Source organism: Myxine glutinosa, chromosome 1 (assembly GCF_964187855.1).
Source record: "Myxine glutinosa chromosome 1, kmMyxGlut1.1, whole genome shotgun sequence".
NCBI lineage: Eukaryota > Metazoa > Chordata > Myxini > Myxiniformes > Myxinidae > Myxine > Myxine glutinosa.
The window spans coordinates 46,822,230-46,838,699 of record NC_136261.1 but is presented as its reverse complement, the minus strand read 5'-3'; the positions used below and the strand labels follow the sequence as shown (position 1 = coordinate 46,838,699).

Genomic DNA, 16,470 nt, shown 5'->3' with positions numbered 1-16,470 from the left:
CTTTAACCCTTTCTCTTTCCAGGATCACCAGTACTTTAATCCTTTCTCTTTCCTGGATCTCCAGTTCTTTAACCCTTTCTCTTTCCTGGATCTCCAGTTCTTTAACCCTTTCTCTTTCCAGGATCACCAGTACTTTAACCCTTTCTCTTTCCTGGATCTCCAGTTCTTTAACCCTTTCTCTTTCCAGGATCTCCAGTTCTTTAACCCTTTCTCTTTCCTGGATCTCCAGTTCTTTGACCCTTTCTCTTTCCTGGATCTCCAGTTCTTTAACCCTTTCTCTTTCCAGGATCTCCAGTTCTTTAACCCTTTCTCTTTCCTGGATCTCCAGTTCTTTAACCCTTTCTCTTTCCTGGATCACCAGTACTTTAACCCTTTCTCTTTCCAGGATCTCCAGTTCTTTAACCCTTTCTCTTTCCTGGATCTCCAGTTCTTTAACCCTTTCTCTTTCCTGGATCTCCAGTTCTTTCACCCTTTCTCTTTCCAGGATCTCCAGTTCTTTAACCCTTTCTCTTTCCTGGATCTCCAGTTCTTTAACCCTTTCTCTTTCCTGGATCTCCAGTTCTTTAACCCTTTCTCTTTCCTGGATCACCAGTACTTTAACCCTTTCTCTTTCCAGGATCTCCAGTTCTTTAACCCTTTCTCTTTCCTGGATCTCCAGTACTTTAACCCTTTCTCTTTCCAGGATCTCCAGTTCTTTAACCCCTTCTCTTTCCTGGATCTCCAGTTCTTTAACCCTTTCTCTTTCCTGGATCTCCAGTTCTTTAACCCTTTCTCTTTCCAGGATCTCCAGTTCTTTCACCCTTTCTCTTTCCAGGATCTCCAGTTCTTTAACCCTTTCTCTTTCCTGGATCTCCAGTTCTTTCACCCTTTCTCTTTCCAGGATCTCCAGTTCTTTAACCCTTTCTCTTTCCAGGATCTCCAGTTCTTTCACCCTTTCTCTTTCCAGGATCTCCAGTTCTTTAACCCTTTCTCTTTCCAGGATCTCCAGTTCTTTCACCCTTTCTCTTTCCAGGATCTCCAGTTCTTTAACCCTTTCTCTTTCCAGGATCTCCAGTTCTTTCACCCTTTCTCTTTCCAGGATCTCCAGTTCTTTAACCCTTTCTCTTTCCAGGATCTCCAGTTCTTTAACCCTTTCTCTTTCCAGGATCTCCAGTTCTTTAACCCTTTATCTTTCCTGGATCACCAGTTCTTTAACCCTTTCTCCTTCCTGGATCACCAGTTGTTTAACCCTTTCTCTTTCCTGGATCACCAGTTCTTTAACCCTTTCTCTTTCCTGGATCTCCAGTTCTTTAACCCTTTCTCTATCCTGGATCACCAGTTCTTTAACCCTTTCTCTTTCCTGGATCACCAGTTCTTTAACCCTTTCTCTTTCCAGGATCTCCAGTTCTTTAACCCTTTATCTTTCCAGGATCTCCAGTACTTTAACCCTTTATCTTTCCAGGATCTCCAGTACTTTAACCCTTTATCTTTCCTGGATCTCCAGTTCTTTAACCCTTTCTCTTTCCTGAATCACCAGTTCTTTAACCCTTTCTCTTTCCTGGATCACCAGTTCTTTAACCCTTTCTCTTTCCAGGATCTCCAGTTCTTTAACCCTTTCTCTTTCCAGGATCTCCAGTACTTTAACCCTTTCTCTTTCCTAGATCTCCAGTTCTTTAACCCTTTCTCTTTCCAGGATCTCCAGTACTTTAACCCTTTATCTTTCCAGGATCTCCAGTACTTTAACCCTTTATCTTTCCTGGATCTCCAGTTCTTTAACCCTTTCTCTTTCCTGAATCACCAGTACTTTAACCCTTTCTCTTTCCTGGATCATCAGTACTTTAACCCTTTATCTTTCCAGGATCTCCAGTTCTTTAATCCTTTCTCTTTCCTGGATCACCAGTACTTTAACCCTTTATCTTTCCAGGATCTCCAGTTCTTTAATCCTTTCTCTTTCCTGGATCACCAGTTCTTTAACCCTTTCTCTTTCCTGGATCACCAGTACTTTAACCCTTTCTCTTTCCTGGATCACCAGTACTTTAACCCTTTCTCTTTCCTGGATCACCAGTACTTTAACCCTTTCTCTTTCCTGGATCACCAGTACTTTAACCCTTTCTCTTTCCAGGATCTCCAGTACTTTAACCCTTTCTCTTTCCTGGATCTCCAGTACTTTAACCCTTTCTCTTTCCAGGATCTCCAGTTCTTTAACCCTTTCTCTTTCCTGGATCACCAGTACTTTAACCATTTCTCTTTCCTGGATCACCAGTACTTTAACCCTTTCTCTTTCCTGGATCTCCAGTTCTTTAATCCTTTCTCTTTCCTGGATCTCCAGTACTTTAATCCTTTCTCTTTCCTGGATCTCCAGTTCTTTAATCCTTTCTCTTTCCTGGATCTCCAGTTCTTTAACCCTTTCTCTTTCCTGGATCTCCAGTTCTTTAACCCTTTCTCTTTCCTGGATCTCCAGTTCTTTATCCCTTTCTCTTTCTTGGATCTCCAGTTCAGTGAACTTCTCTCTTTTATTTTAACTGCAACTTTAACAACCAATTTTTGCAATCTAATACTTTCAGACTTCTTACCTGTTAACAATTGGAATGCTAATTTATCAAATGCTTCTCCTCAATGAAATAGTTTACCACCAATGAAAGAATTTCAGCTTTCTTAAGATTTGGTCCAACCTCAAGGATACAATATGAAATGGAAAAACCTAATACTGCATAGGAGTCATCAGAAGGAACCAGAAGAAGTAAAGAGCAAAGATGGAGTCATCAGAAGGAACCTGGATAAGATTCGGGTTTAAGCTGCTACTCCTTTACCCTCAAACCCATCCAGCCATATTTAGCCACTTCAAGATGTTCAGATTAATTCGTTAACGTACCAAGTTGTTCATCTGGTGACTCAACAAACTTCTTTACATCAAATATTTAATTCCCAAGCGATGGGCTGACATTGCTCAAAAAAGGTTGGCTGGCTGACCTGCAGGCCGCATTGTGGTTGCTCCTCATTTCCAGTCTGATCTCTATCTCTTTTTGCCATTTTTTGACTACCCCGCCCCCCCCCCCCCACGTCCCTCTTTGTCCACCGACTGCAGAAACACACACATTTAACAACTATCGAGGATGCCATTTCACTTTGCGGTGGTTCTACCCCTCAAAGCAGGTCGGGGGGCAAATCCTCCCCATTCTTCTCTGCTGCCCGGATTTTGTCAGAGCAGCAAGGTGTTGAAGATGAGAAGAGGTGTGCTTGTCTAAGCAATGTCCAGACATCTTCCTTTAGGTTTGAGAGATTTATTACTTATTGGAGAAGAAACTTGGCTTGATAAAGCATGGATTTACCTCACACAATACATAAGCATACAAGAGTTGAGCAGAGTTCCATGGAAAAGCTCAACTTGATTGTAAAAAAATTACAGCACATAATACACAACATAACACAGCAAATCAGTTAAGTCCTCTGAAATTATCTCTCAGCGTTTTCTCTTATATAAGAGCCAAGTCCTTTGAAGTTCCCCGGGAGAGGCCTAAGAGCATGGAGGGGTTTACTAGAGGTCGTTCTTCTGGCCCCACAACATCTGGTTCTCATCATGCAAGCCATGAGATCCAGTAGGTATGCTTTGAGATGTCAAACTGAAATATGTGTTTTCGAACAGTTACCGCTTGGGATATTCCCTTGGGTAAAGTGTTCATCTGGCACCATCTGGCACCATCTGGCAATCATTTTACTGCAGGTCCCAGCAGGGAGGAGAGTCAAAGTAGATGAATGTAAATCTGATTTTAATCGCAAAGGGAAGATACATGCATATAAAGAATTTGCTGAGTGCATAGTTTTCCAGATCCTCAGCGAGTATTGCATTATTCATACTAGCAATGTTACCCGCCCTAAGGGCGGGGCTTCAATTGGGAAGCACAAATAATAAGGCAAAATATCAGAAATTGAAGGCTTTTTTATTTTAAACGATTCATATAAACATCCATTGAATCATATCACACGCAAATCATCAAAATCTAAACAGTGCATGGCGCACATTTTGAAAAAAGATTGAATTCTGCAAAACGGAAGCGGCCGCTACACGTCTTTCTCAGTCGCACGTTTATGTGTGAAGAGTGCTCGCCGAATCTGTAACACGGAAGCGGCCGCTACACCTGTTTCTCAGTTGCTTTGCATACGCTGCCATGCTACTTCAGAGCCACACATTTATATAGGAAGAGTTCGTCAGGAGTCGATCTACTGTCCCCTGGTACGTAGAATTTCAACAAAAGCCACATCACTGTTCATATTGGTAAATATTATTCCATCGTGTTTGGAAAAACTGGAATATTGGAAAATTGGAAAACTTGGAAAAAGTGGAAAAACAATATAGCCTATTTTACTCCAGGGGTCCTAGGATTACCCACCCAAAATATCGTTGCGATCGGTTCAGCCATTTTTGCGGTACCTTTGAACGGACAGACAGACGGACAGACGGACAGACAGACATCTTTCATGGCTCTGACTTCGTGAAGGTGGTGGTACACCATCCTGGATGTGGGGGATCTCTGGGTCGCTCCTGCGAGATCGATCGGCTGTGTCCGTGCTGAAGTCTTGTTCGAGAGAACTGTCCGGGGCTACACAGCAACAACAACAACAACAACAAACAATTAATTATTTCAACTAACTGGTCAATTGAAGCTATTTTACTTGATAAATAATTGGTGGCATGTACATTGATGACTTGTTTGTGAGGATACTGGACTGGTATCCCAGAAGTTGTGGGTTTGAATCTGGAGGAACGCAGCATTATTATGGATTTGGATTCTGAACTTCAGGAAGGATAGTTAGTTCCATAACTGCATATCACTATTAGGTTGTGGGTGAAACCCCAGTTGGCTCACTAACGTCCTTCTATGGACAATCTGCTTGTCCCTCCAGATGTGGTCTCCATGTTCGTGATGCTGGTGCACTCAATGTGGTTGACTTATTTGCTTCCCTGGTTAGACAGGTCATTCTTAAATCTTAATGACAGGGTCTTATATACTGCACACCCTTCTCTTTCATATATATATATATACAGACTTGGCATTTAATATGGAATATATATTTTTTCTTGACTTGGGTTTACTTTCTTAACTCAGTATATCAATCTAGTGAGTTTCTTTTACACTTTGGTGATTTATTTTTTAAAAGAACCATGTCACTGATTGTCTGTCGCAGCAAGAAGTCAACAGCAGGATTATATCACAGGTGGCGTGGCAAAATGTACGGACAGGTGCATTTGATGAATGGCTTCACAGTCGGGTATACAAGGGTTGTTGCGTTCTGTATTAGTGGAAAACAACTGCTGCACATTTCCAAAAGTTATTGCTGCTTCCTCTGGAGATGGTCCGTCAACTCGACAATGCTGTTTGTCAAGGAGTGGTGGCTTTACGAAATTATGGCATGAAACAGCGTGCTATTGCTCGGCAGTATGGCATCACTCAAGGTCAGGTGTCAAAGATCCTGAAACGAAATGCTCAGCGGGGTGTCCCGACTCCAATACCGAGGCCAGGACGTCCCCGCAGAACCACAAGGAGGGATGATCGCCAGCTGCACCGGTTAGTCCGCAATGGCCGTACCAAGTCAGCTAATCGGCTTAGGGCTGAGTGACAGCAACTGACAAATGTGCCTGTATCCAGAAGGCTAGTCAACCAACGACTGGTTCAAGCAGGCTATCGTGCCAGGCGTCCCCTGAGAAAGCCACGCCTGACCAGACAACACCACCAGCGCCGATTGCAGTGGGCCAGAGAGCACCGTCAATAGCAGCCAGGACACTGGAATCACGTGATCTTCAGTGACGAGTCTAGATTTCTGGTCTATCGTCAAGATGGCCGCGTCCGAGTGCACAGACAAGTGCATGAAGCCTACAACAAAGATTGTATAGTGCCAAGAGTCCAAGCTGGAGGTGGCGGGGTGACCGTTTGGGCTGCTTTTCATGCAGGGGGCAAAACTGACCTGGTTGTTCTGAATGGAAACCTGAACCAGTTCAAGTACAGGGCCATTCTGGAAGAAACATTGCTTCCATTTGCTCGTGCAGCCTTTCGAGGAACCTTTGTCTTCCAAGATGACAATGCACGGCCTCATCGTGCTCGCATGATCCAACACTTTCTTGCTGACCGTGGTGTAGAGCATATGGAGTGGCCTGCCATGTCCCCGGATATGAATCCGATAGAGAACCTGTGGGCAGAATTAACGCGTCAAATCGACCACTTGGAACAGCAGCCGACCTCTGTGCGTGAATTGCAGCAGGCTATTGTCACTGCATGGCAAGCGATTCCTGTCCAAACCTTGGCAAATCTCGTGAACAGCATGCCTCAACGTGTACGTGCTCTCCTGAATGCTCGTGGGGGTTACAAGAAGTACTGAACTGTAATTTTACTGTCCGTAATCCCAGTCGCAATTTAACTTTTGTTTTTGTTTAAAAAAATGTTGGCTAATGTGCAAAATAAAGAGATACTTCTGGAAAACGTACAGAAGTTTAACACAGTACTGTCCATGAATTGAGTTCGATATCAGTTTCCATCACTTTCAAGGATCAATTTATTTGTTTCGAAATGTCAAATGTGGTTTTTGTTTCTTTTAAAGGTCACATTAACAAAATCTAAAATAATTTCAACATAATTCCAATGAACTTTTGGTTCTAAGACATCTTGAAAAGTAAGTTCACCCCCACAAAAAAAATATTCCGTATTAAATGCCAAGTCTGTATATATATCCAAATATATCTTCAGTTCTCCAGCTTTCAATGAGCGCACGTAATGGTGTCACTGCCATGTACATACGCTGGAGAACTGAAGAACTGTCCGGTTCTTCGGACGGAAGCATGGAGGGGTCTGACGTCTGTCCCTGACGTCTGTCCGTAACCCTGTCTGTGTCTGTCTGTAACTCTGACGTCTGTCTGTCTTCAGCTGGAGAACTGAAGATATATTTGGATTGGTGCTCCTGGCTGCATCCAGGCGATTCCATATAATGAGTGGATACCAGAGATAATGTGCCATGTGGCAGATGGTACTTATCGCTCCCATTAAGGTACAGCATAGCTGGATGGGATACCTTAATGGCGGTTCACCACTGATGGTATGAAATCGCATAGTAACCGATATATATATGTATATATATATATGTATATATATATATATATATATATATATATATATATTGTTGCGGTTTTTAGAACCTTCACATGTAAAATTAGTAGTAAATTCCCTTATAAATAACCCCTGTGTACATTTCCCCTTAATTGGCTGTTAATTGAAATAATTGCACCTTAGTTAGTCCACATTGCAACACGTAGGACACCATAGGACCTCTCAATAGTTATGTCATTAGTATGTGTTTCAGTTAAGGACCTGTTCCCAATAGTTGACTCTGCGTTGCATCAAATCAAATAAGATAGATCCCTTTTCAATTTTCCCCAATCGCCTCTGCCAAGTGCCAGTGACAGTTGGGCTGTTTTCTTCACGCCAAAACTCCATTGCCCACGAGGCCAGGATCGGGGAAGAAGGGCGTGGCCCCACCTCGTCATAAAAGGGTGGAGCCAGAGAGCCCTCGTCGTCAAGGGTAGAGCCGGAGAGCCCTCGTCACCAAGGGTGGAGCAAAAGAGCCCTTGCCAGCCAACCAGCGCCGAGGTGAGAAAACAGGCAGGCGTGTCATCGGGTCCGGCGGCTTCATACGGCCAAGGCCAATAAAAGCAAGAGAAGGGACTGCTTACGCAGACGAGCAAGGAGAAGGCATGACCAGGAGATGAGCTTCAGAAGCGGATGAGAAAGGAGCACTGAGAGACGCGCAAGGAGGCTGACGAATGGGGTTTCGTTGTGAACAAAGAACAAGTGCGTGCACGCGGACCTCGATGTCGTGCCGCGATCCCCGGACCACCCTGCTGCCCGTTCTGTGGACCGACTGCTCTTTTCATCCTTCCCGCTATTCCTGCCTTCAATTCCCCTTTTGTGTATGTGAGTTTGTTCTGTTCATCTTGTCCTGGGTATAAGTTAAGCCTGTATAGTTTAAGGAATTGCGCTGTGTCTTCTACTCCTTCTGTAAATGACTTTCGTTTCTCTTCTTTGGTTTTGTACATAATTAATTAATAAATACCTGTTCCTCCTTATTCTTTGGTTTTCATTCTCGTCCGATCGTCTTTGTCTTTTCCGAATTGAGTACCGATGGCGCGATTTCGGCAGAACCACTTATAATCGGGTTAGTCCATTGCTAACGGCTCGGATTTCGGATTGCTAAACCGCTCGGCAAATACCATCTTGTCCGGGATTCGAGCGGGGCCATCCACCTGCTTTGTGGAGGGATTGGCAGAGGTGTCCGGGAATCCCTTGACCAATCACCTTGGCCAATCCTATCCCACAAAGGAGCGGGGTGGGTCCAGGAATGGAGGCGGCCAGCTTAAGAAGACGAGGGGATTAAACCCCCCCTCGGTAAGGGGAGTGCCGTCGCCCGATTCCGTAACAATATATATATATATATATATATATATATATATATATATATATATATATATATATATATATATATATATATATATATATACATATTGTTACGGTCCGCGGGTAAGGATGGTATGTTTGCCGAGCGGAGGCTCCGCGGCCGAACAGTTGTTCCCCGACTAAACCCGATTCACCCAGACGTTGGCCGTATCGCGCCACCGCTACTCAATATGGAAAAGACTAAGACGACGAATGCAAAGAGGAAGGAGAAGAAGACGTACAGAAGAGTAACGGGGTTTATTATTATTTACACACACATAAGCAAAAAGAGCAGTCACGGGTATTTACAGCGGACATGAAAACGCAGGTGACACAGTGAAAATTACTAGCTTATACAGACTTAGTTACGACCCAGGACAGCACGAACAAAACAAACTCACGTACGCAAATGGGGAACTTGCAGGCAGGAATGGCTGGAAAGGATGAGCAGGTGGGATCACAGGGCACAGCGAGCAAGTCCACTCCGGGCGGGAAGCGGGGAGCCGGCAGCTCCTTGTATTCCGCTTTACAGCGCACGCCGGCAGCTCCTAGTATTCGGCTTTACAGCGCACGCCGGCAGCTCCTGGTATTCGGCTTTACAGCGCACGCCGGAAGGGTCACTCGCTGCCCCGTCAGGGCTTCACGCGGCTGGTTGAAACGGGGCTGGACTCATCTGCCGTATCTCTTTGCAACTCGTTCGTAAAAGTTCCTCTGCTTTCTCTTGGACCCTTTCTTTGTCGTGTACCTCTCCACGCAGCTCAGCTCGTATTCCCTGCCTCTCACTTCTCTCCAGCGCGGGACTGACACGCCCTCTCCCTCGTGCTCTGTTTCGTGACCTTGTATGGTAATCCCACGGGCTTGTCTCCTTATTTGGGCATGGCGCCGACGGCACACCCCTCGTGGCGAGCCACGGGCTTGTTTCCTTATTTGGGCATGGGGCTGAACAGCCCCGCCCTTCGTGGCGCGCCCTGGGCTTGCCTCTCCCGGGCGACCCCGCCCCTCCTGTTCAAACAGAGCACGGAGCACATATTCACTATAGCAGCGAAATGAGAGGGCGTGCACCCCACGCTTGTGAACTGCTTTACCTGCAGATGGAGAGTTTGGCTGGGAAATGGAAGTATTGAAGGGGAGCTATTCTTAATTGATTCGGTGCAATGGAGTATTATTCTAATAGAAGACAAGGCCTTACTCTAAAACACATAATAAGGTATAAGCTACCGAACAAGGGTTTTATCGGGTCCTTCAATGTGGTGTTTCATGGAATAACTACCGGGACGCCCTTTTTACCTTTACACAACTCCGGAGGCAGGAGGGGCCATATCCAACCAATGTTACACAACAATTTACCACCACAATACACACAATCAAAAAAATGCAATCCTCATATCCGCAACACTGCACCCTCCTCCTCTTAGGCACGTCCCGGGCCTATAACTTTAATTTAGTGTGACACGTAGGTGTAGTTCCCTCTACTTTTAACCTGACCCTGAGTGCGACAGTTTTAAAACATAGATAAATATGTCCCGCTGCTCCATTGCACCCTGCCTAACAGACTCACGCCCACAGTTAACCGAATTGCGGAATGGTCTTCAAACTACACACTGACGGTGGGGAGCATTATTTACAATTGATACTACCTTTATTTACAAAACTAACCCAGGACCTGTGATTGTTCTTTCTGGGGGGGGGGGGGGGGGGGGGGGGAGACAGTCTGCTCTGCATCAATGCACCATGAAAGCACCCAAAACGCACCAATACACCCTCAAGCACCCATCGGTGCAGTCACCATAGTTCATCAATGTTCATGAATAAAAATAAATCAACAACCCCTAACCCTGCAGGTGATCTCTTGCTCTTCGGCTCCCTCTGCTGGCTATTATTATTTTCTTCCAGATGTTGTCTTTTTCTTTCATTTTCTTACTGGCGGCCTATTTGAACTGAAAATGAAATGCACCCAATTTGTCCTTTTTTATTTATGGCCCACAGGGCCGACTAGTGTGGTTCACCTGTGGGGCATCGGTGCCCTGTGGCCAAGGTCCGCCAGCAAGATTTCGGGCCCTCATGGCCGGTTCCAGCAGAGGGGCCATGCCCCAACCCATGGGGTCCATCAGTGGTGCTCGGCCACAGACATGTGGTCCATAATGTGGTGCATCGATGCAGACAGCTGGTTCTGGGAGTTCCGGGCGCACAATGGCGGACTCACGCACGCTCCCCTAAGCGCCCAATGGCGGAAAGGTCATGTGGGAGACAAAAGGGGGACAAGCCAGATGAGCGTGGGGTAAGGTCACAAGGGTACACATCAATAAGGCGATGCAAGGTGAAATGCGTACGGAGGGCGAAGTGAGAAAGCTCGTCCCTACCGTACGTCACCCCCCTGTCACCTACACTACCCTTGCCCTTACCCCATATGTACAAAATCTACACATTACCAATCCGTCGCTACCGTCACGTCTTCCCCATATTTCCCCTATACCAAATTCGTCTTCACAATCCCTCTACTTCAAAATTTGCCATCACCCAATTCATCATCAATCCTCATAAGGAGGAAGAGATGGAACAACAAAGCACAATGTCACACCCACGTCATGATGCGTCTCACAATCCAAAACATTTGCACCAAAAATAATATAACATGGCATGGTGCGGAGTACCTGTCACCTCAGGTGAGTGGATGTAGATGGTGCGAGGAGATCCTTCATCCTATCTACCCTGTAAATGACTTTAACACACTTTACACTACCCGGGGTCTTTCCCTGCCAATCCATTGGCCACTTACACTATGGGTTCTAAAAACCAATTCTCATTGACCAAACTGTGGTGCTTCTCAATTTGGGGTCTCACTCCCCCGATTCATCTCCCGGTGCCCTTGCACAATTTCTCGGCTGAGACGTGTAGCTCTCCCAGCAGGTCTACCCACCTGCACACCTCCACCACTGTAGTTGCCACCCGAGCTTACCTAGTTCCTCACCCTAACCTAACTAACTGGGGAAGGCCCCTCCTGGCTCTGTCACCCCTTGGTGCCCTCTGGCACTGGGCTACCCGGGTCCCTCCTCCGGATCCTCGGGCCCCATCCACAACAACCGGCTCCCAGAGCCCACCTGCGGCCTCACCTGGCCGACATCCTCACAGTGGTGGAGTGCCCAAACCAACTACACACACTAACAGGCTACACGCCCAGCCATTTCCACAACACTAATGCACCCATCCAAATACCATTCTTCCACCACGCACCACAGATGCCAATATCCAACCACAATTTACCTATACCCTCTACCTAACACTTACACTACCTGCCCCGGGTATTCATGATGGGGGTCCATCCTTCCCCCATTCACACCTTCGCACCATCCACTCCACTCCATAGTTTCACCATACTCACTCCACGACCATCCATTCCAATCCTCCATATATTCCACACTCCATGTATTCCACACACCTGTTGGTGCACACCTGTGCACTCACACCTGGTGCCACCTGCAGCCTCCTTCCTTCCTGGACCATTTGGTCAACACAACGCACATTCACCTTCTCTCACTCAAACACTGCTCCATCCACCTGCCCAGTTGCACACCTGTGCAATCACACCTGTTCCTCACACTTTTCACAATACACTTCTATCCTCAAACACACGGCATCATCTCAGCTAACTACTCCCCTCTGAAACTTGCGCTTCCCAGTCGCCCCTTTAAACTATTGCGCTCCCTCGTCATTATCATCCACACTAATCTACCTGCGTCCCCACTACAGGTGTCATTGTCACTAACTAACCTTAACGTTACCTAATGTCAATCTCTAGGGCCCTACACATTATATATCCTAACCCACCCGGGCTAGTTTTCACTGCCATCAACCCCATAAGACTAGTGCTCCTTTGCCCCCCGCTGTGAGGGATGGTGGATTGGCCATCCCATCACATGGGGCATCTCTTACTATAAATTTTGCTCGTCCAATTTCCACAAATCAAAAATTTTCCAATTACTGCCAATTCTACCCACTATTCTAAATTTCATATCAAATCACTATCACTATCATCACCATCATCACAGTCCGCTATATCCTAGCCTCGGTGCGTCATGACATAATTAAACTCGGCTTCGCAAAGCCGAGCAATGAATTCGGGTGGTTTGGTCGCCTGCAGGTTGAATCCGTCCGGCTTTCGGTTCAAGGGAGGTGGTTTGGTCGGGCCGAGATTCCACGCACCATCTCGGCACGGTACCTTGCGGTCCCGGGCCCGATGGCCGAGGCTCGCCCGATCGGAACCCCGTCCCCGCGAGGGGGCACCGTTCCGCTTCCTCCCACTCGCCCTTGAACCGCACCGGTCGCCTCGCCCGCCAAGGCCCGGACTCGACCGTGCAGGGCGGTGCCAAGCCCGAATCAGCAACGACGCTTCGAAGAGAAACGACGCAGCTTCGATCCGCGCCGGGCCTCGCATCCAACAAAGCACACCGCGCCCCGAGTGCTCGCATCGGCTATCCGTCGCTCTAACCGCTAACCCGGTTACCGTCGATGCTTCACCTGCATGCTCACACGCATACGCTACCCCTTTCACCCTCACCGAGCTCGGTGCTACAACGCCGTCCGTACATTCCACCAACGCTCTCCCTGTTACACACCACCCCTCTCTCGCACACTCGCTGTTCGCACACTCGCCGTTCGCACACTTCGGTCCACACCTCTCCTCCGTTACGTCCTCCGTAACACTCACCATGGGCGTGCACTCTTGCATCCACCCACTAATGCACTCAGATGGGCTCTCCCACACTCGCGCTACCACCAACTCAGGTGTGCTTCCTCGCACACGTTCCACCACCACCCTACTCTCCGTGTCACACTCCGTACACCCCGACGTGCATTCTCGCTCGCACTCGGTATCACACTCGCGCTTCGTAACACGCTCACCACTTGACGCACACTTTTTATTGCTCTCACTCCCTGTGTCACACTCCGTACACCCCGACGTGCATTCTCGCTCGCACTCGGTATCACACTCGTGCTTCGTAACACGCTCACCCCTTGACGCACACTTTTTTTCCACACGCGTGCCATTTCCACTCACACGGGACCCTTCACCAACGCCCAGATGCTTCCTCGATCCCAAGCGCGCGAAAATTCTTTTGTCGCCAAACATCCTCTTACAAAATCTACCCGCACAATATACAGCATGGCTCACCTGGGGGATCCTTTTCTCCACGCGCACCTGCAAACTCTTTATTTGGTTAGTGAGCACACCATTATGAGTTGAGCACAGACCTTGCACATTTTCCATTTCTCCCTGCAATTCCCGGGCTACCCCCGTCGTCTCTTCAATTTTAATTGTACCCACTACTGCTTTGTCTTTGTTCCCCTCGACGACCGTTGGCTTTAATAAAACACCCTCTTCTACCTCAGCGGTCGCCGGCTGCTCCATACCCCGTGTCGCGATTTCTACCCCCGTCATTGTACCCGCGCTTTCCTCCGCTTCGCTCAACCAGCGCTTCTCGACCCGCGTTATCTTCTCGTGCACCCGTGGGACCTGCTCGCCCAACCCGCGGTCTCTGTCCCTCTCCGCTTCCCTTACTTCATATGCGACCCTGTCCCTCGCCAGTCCCTCATTATCGGCCCTCATTTCGCTTATTATTGCCTCCAATCGCTCACCCTGAGCATCCATCCGGCTCCCCAAGTCCTTTTTGAATCGCACCCTCATCTCGGCCAGAAGGGCCTCCATTCCAGCCATAAATGATTGCATTTCTTCAACCGTTGGTACAGAGGGCGCGGCTCTCGCCGCCATGTGCGAGGAGCCATTTTGTGCCCCTTCAACCACGTGCGCGAGGACGCCATTTTGCGCGCCTGAAACCTCCTCAACCACATTGCCAATGTTCTCCACTACTTCGTCCCTCTGATCCTGGGTTACTCCTAACCCCTCCTCTAGCTCACCCACCTGCATCCGATCGCCTTGACCAGCCATGGCGCGATTTCAAAATTCGGGTTTTTCTTTAAAAACAAAACAAATTTCGGCCGCTCCAAATTTTGACCAAATTTTTTCTAGATGTTTTAAAAATTTGGTTCGGGCCCCAAATCTCACTCCCAGACACCAATTGTTACGGTCCGCGGTTAAGGATGGTATGTTTGCCGAGCGGAGGCTCCGCGGCCGAACAGTTGTTCCCCGACTAAACCCGATTCACCCAGACGTTGGCCGTATCGCGCCACAGATACTCAATATGGAAAAGACTAAGACGACGAATGCAAAGAGGAAGGAGAAGAAGACGTACAGAAGAGTAACGGGGTTTATTATTATTTACACACACATAAGCAAAAAGAGCAGTCATGGGTATTTACAGCGGACATGAAAACGCAGGTGACACAGTGAAAATTACTAGCTTATACAGACTTAGTTACTACCCAGGACAGCACGAACAAAACAAACTCACGTACGCAAATGGGGAACTTGCAGGCAGGAATGGCTGGAAAGGATGAGCAGGTGGGATCACAGGGCACAGCGAGCAGGTCCACTCCGGGCGGGAAGCGGGGAGCCGGCAGCTCCTTGTATTCCGCTTTACAGCGCACGCCGGCAGCTCCTGGTATTTGGCTTTACAGCGCACGCTGGCAGCTCCTGGTATTCGGCTTTACAGTGCACGCCGGCAGCTCCTGGTATTCTGCTTTACAGCGCACGCCGGCAGCTCCTTGTATTCCGCTTTACAGCGCACGCCGGCAGCTCCTGGTATTCGGCTTTACAGCGCACGCCGGCAGCTCCTGGTATTCGGCTTTACAGCGCACGCCAGCAGGGTCACTCGCTGCCCCGTCAGGGCTTCACGCGGCTGGTTGAAACGGGGCTGGACTCATCTGCCGTATCTCTTTGCAACTCGTTCGTAAAAGTTCCTCTGGTTTCTCTTGGACCCTTTCTTTGCCGTGTACCTCTCCATGCAGCTCAGCTCATATTCCCTTCCTCTCACTTCTCTCCAGCGCGGGACTGACACGCCCTCTCCCCCGTGCTCTGTTTCATGACCTTGTATGGTAATCCCACGGGCTTGTCTCCTTATTTGGGCATGGCGCCGACGGCACGCCCCTCGTGGTGAGCCACGGGCTTGTTTCCTTATTTGGGCATGGGGCTGAACAGCCCCGCCCTTCGTGGCGCGCCCTGGGCTTGCCTCTCCCGGGCGACCCCACCCCTCCTGTTCAAACAGAGCACGGAGCACATATTCACTATAGCAGCGAAATGAGAGGGCGTGCACCCCACGCTTGTGAACTGCTTTACCTGCAGATGGAGAGTTTGGCTGGGAAATGGAAGTATTGAAGGGGAGCTATTCTTAATTGATTCGGTGCAATGGAGTATTATTCTAATGGAAGACAAGGCCTTACTCTAAAACACATAATAAGATATAAGCTACTGAACAAGGGTTTTATCGGGTCCTTCAATATGGTGTTTCATGGAATAACTACCGGGACGCCCTTTTTACCTTTCACAACTCCGGAGGCAGGAGGGGCCATATCCAACCAATGTTACACAACAATTTACCACCACAATACACACAATCAAAAAAATGCAATCCTCATATCCGCAACAATATATATATAATTGGTACAATCAGACAAATATAACCAGACAATCGGTCAGAGCCTGGGTGATAAAAGAACGTGCTCGCGGGCATATTTGGGCTTCTTCTTCACTCTTCTTCTTGGCTTGACGCACTAGCGGGTATTCTCTGGTCTCTCCTCCTTGGCTCCTTGCTCTGACCAATTCCCTCTTGCGCCTGCTCGTTTTGAACTTTGTTGGGGAACGATCTCGCATTTTTATCTCTCTCCGCATTAACGCCCTTCTGGCCTTTCTCTGATTTTGCTTCACATCGCGGGTGGCCATGTGCTGACATCTTGCTGTTGGTCGTGAGGAGGAAGAGCCATGGACTGGGAGCCGTGGGTTTCCAAGAAGGAACGGCGAGTGGACAGGCGTGGCCCATTTGATTCGCGCACAAGGCCCGGAGTGAGCGCGACACACAGTGAGGTCTGTTTTTTGCCACCCACGCACTGTGAGGAGGGGCGA

The 16,470-nt window shown here is 48.0% G+C and overlaps 1 long non-coding RNA gene across 1 annotated transcript in view; it reads right to left on the bottom strand.

Moving 5' to 3' along the window:
* Nucleotides 1-3,244: 3,244 nt before the first annotated feature.
* LOC137423475 (uncharacterized) overlaps nt 3,245-16,470 on the bottom strand; it is a 35,039-nt gene continuing 21,813 nt past the window's right edge. Inside the window, exon 2 of the long non-coding RNA XR_010983719.2 lies at nt 3,245-4,577. This is a non-coding gene — a long non-coding RNA (uncharacterized LOC137423475). The remainder of the gene's footprint in view (nt 4,578-16,470) is intronic.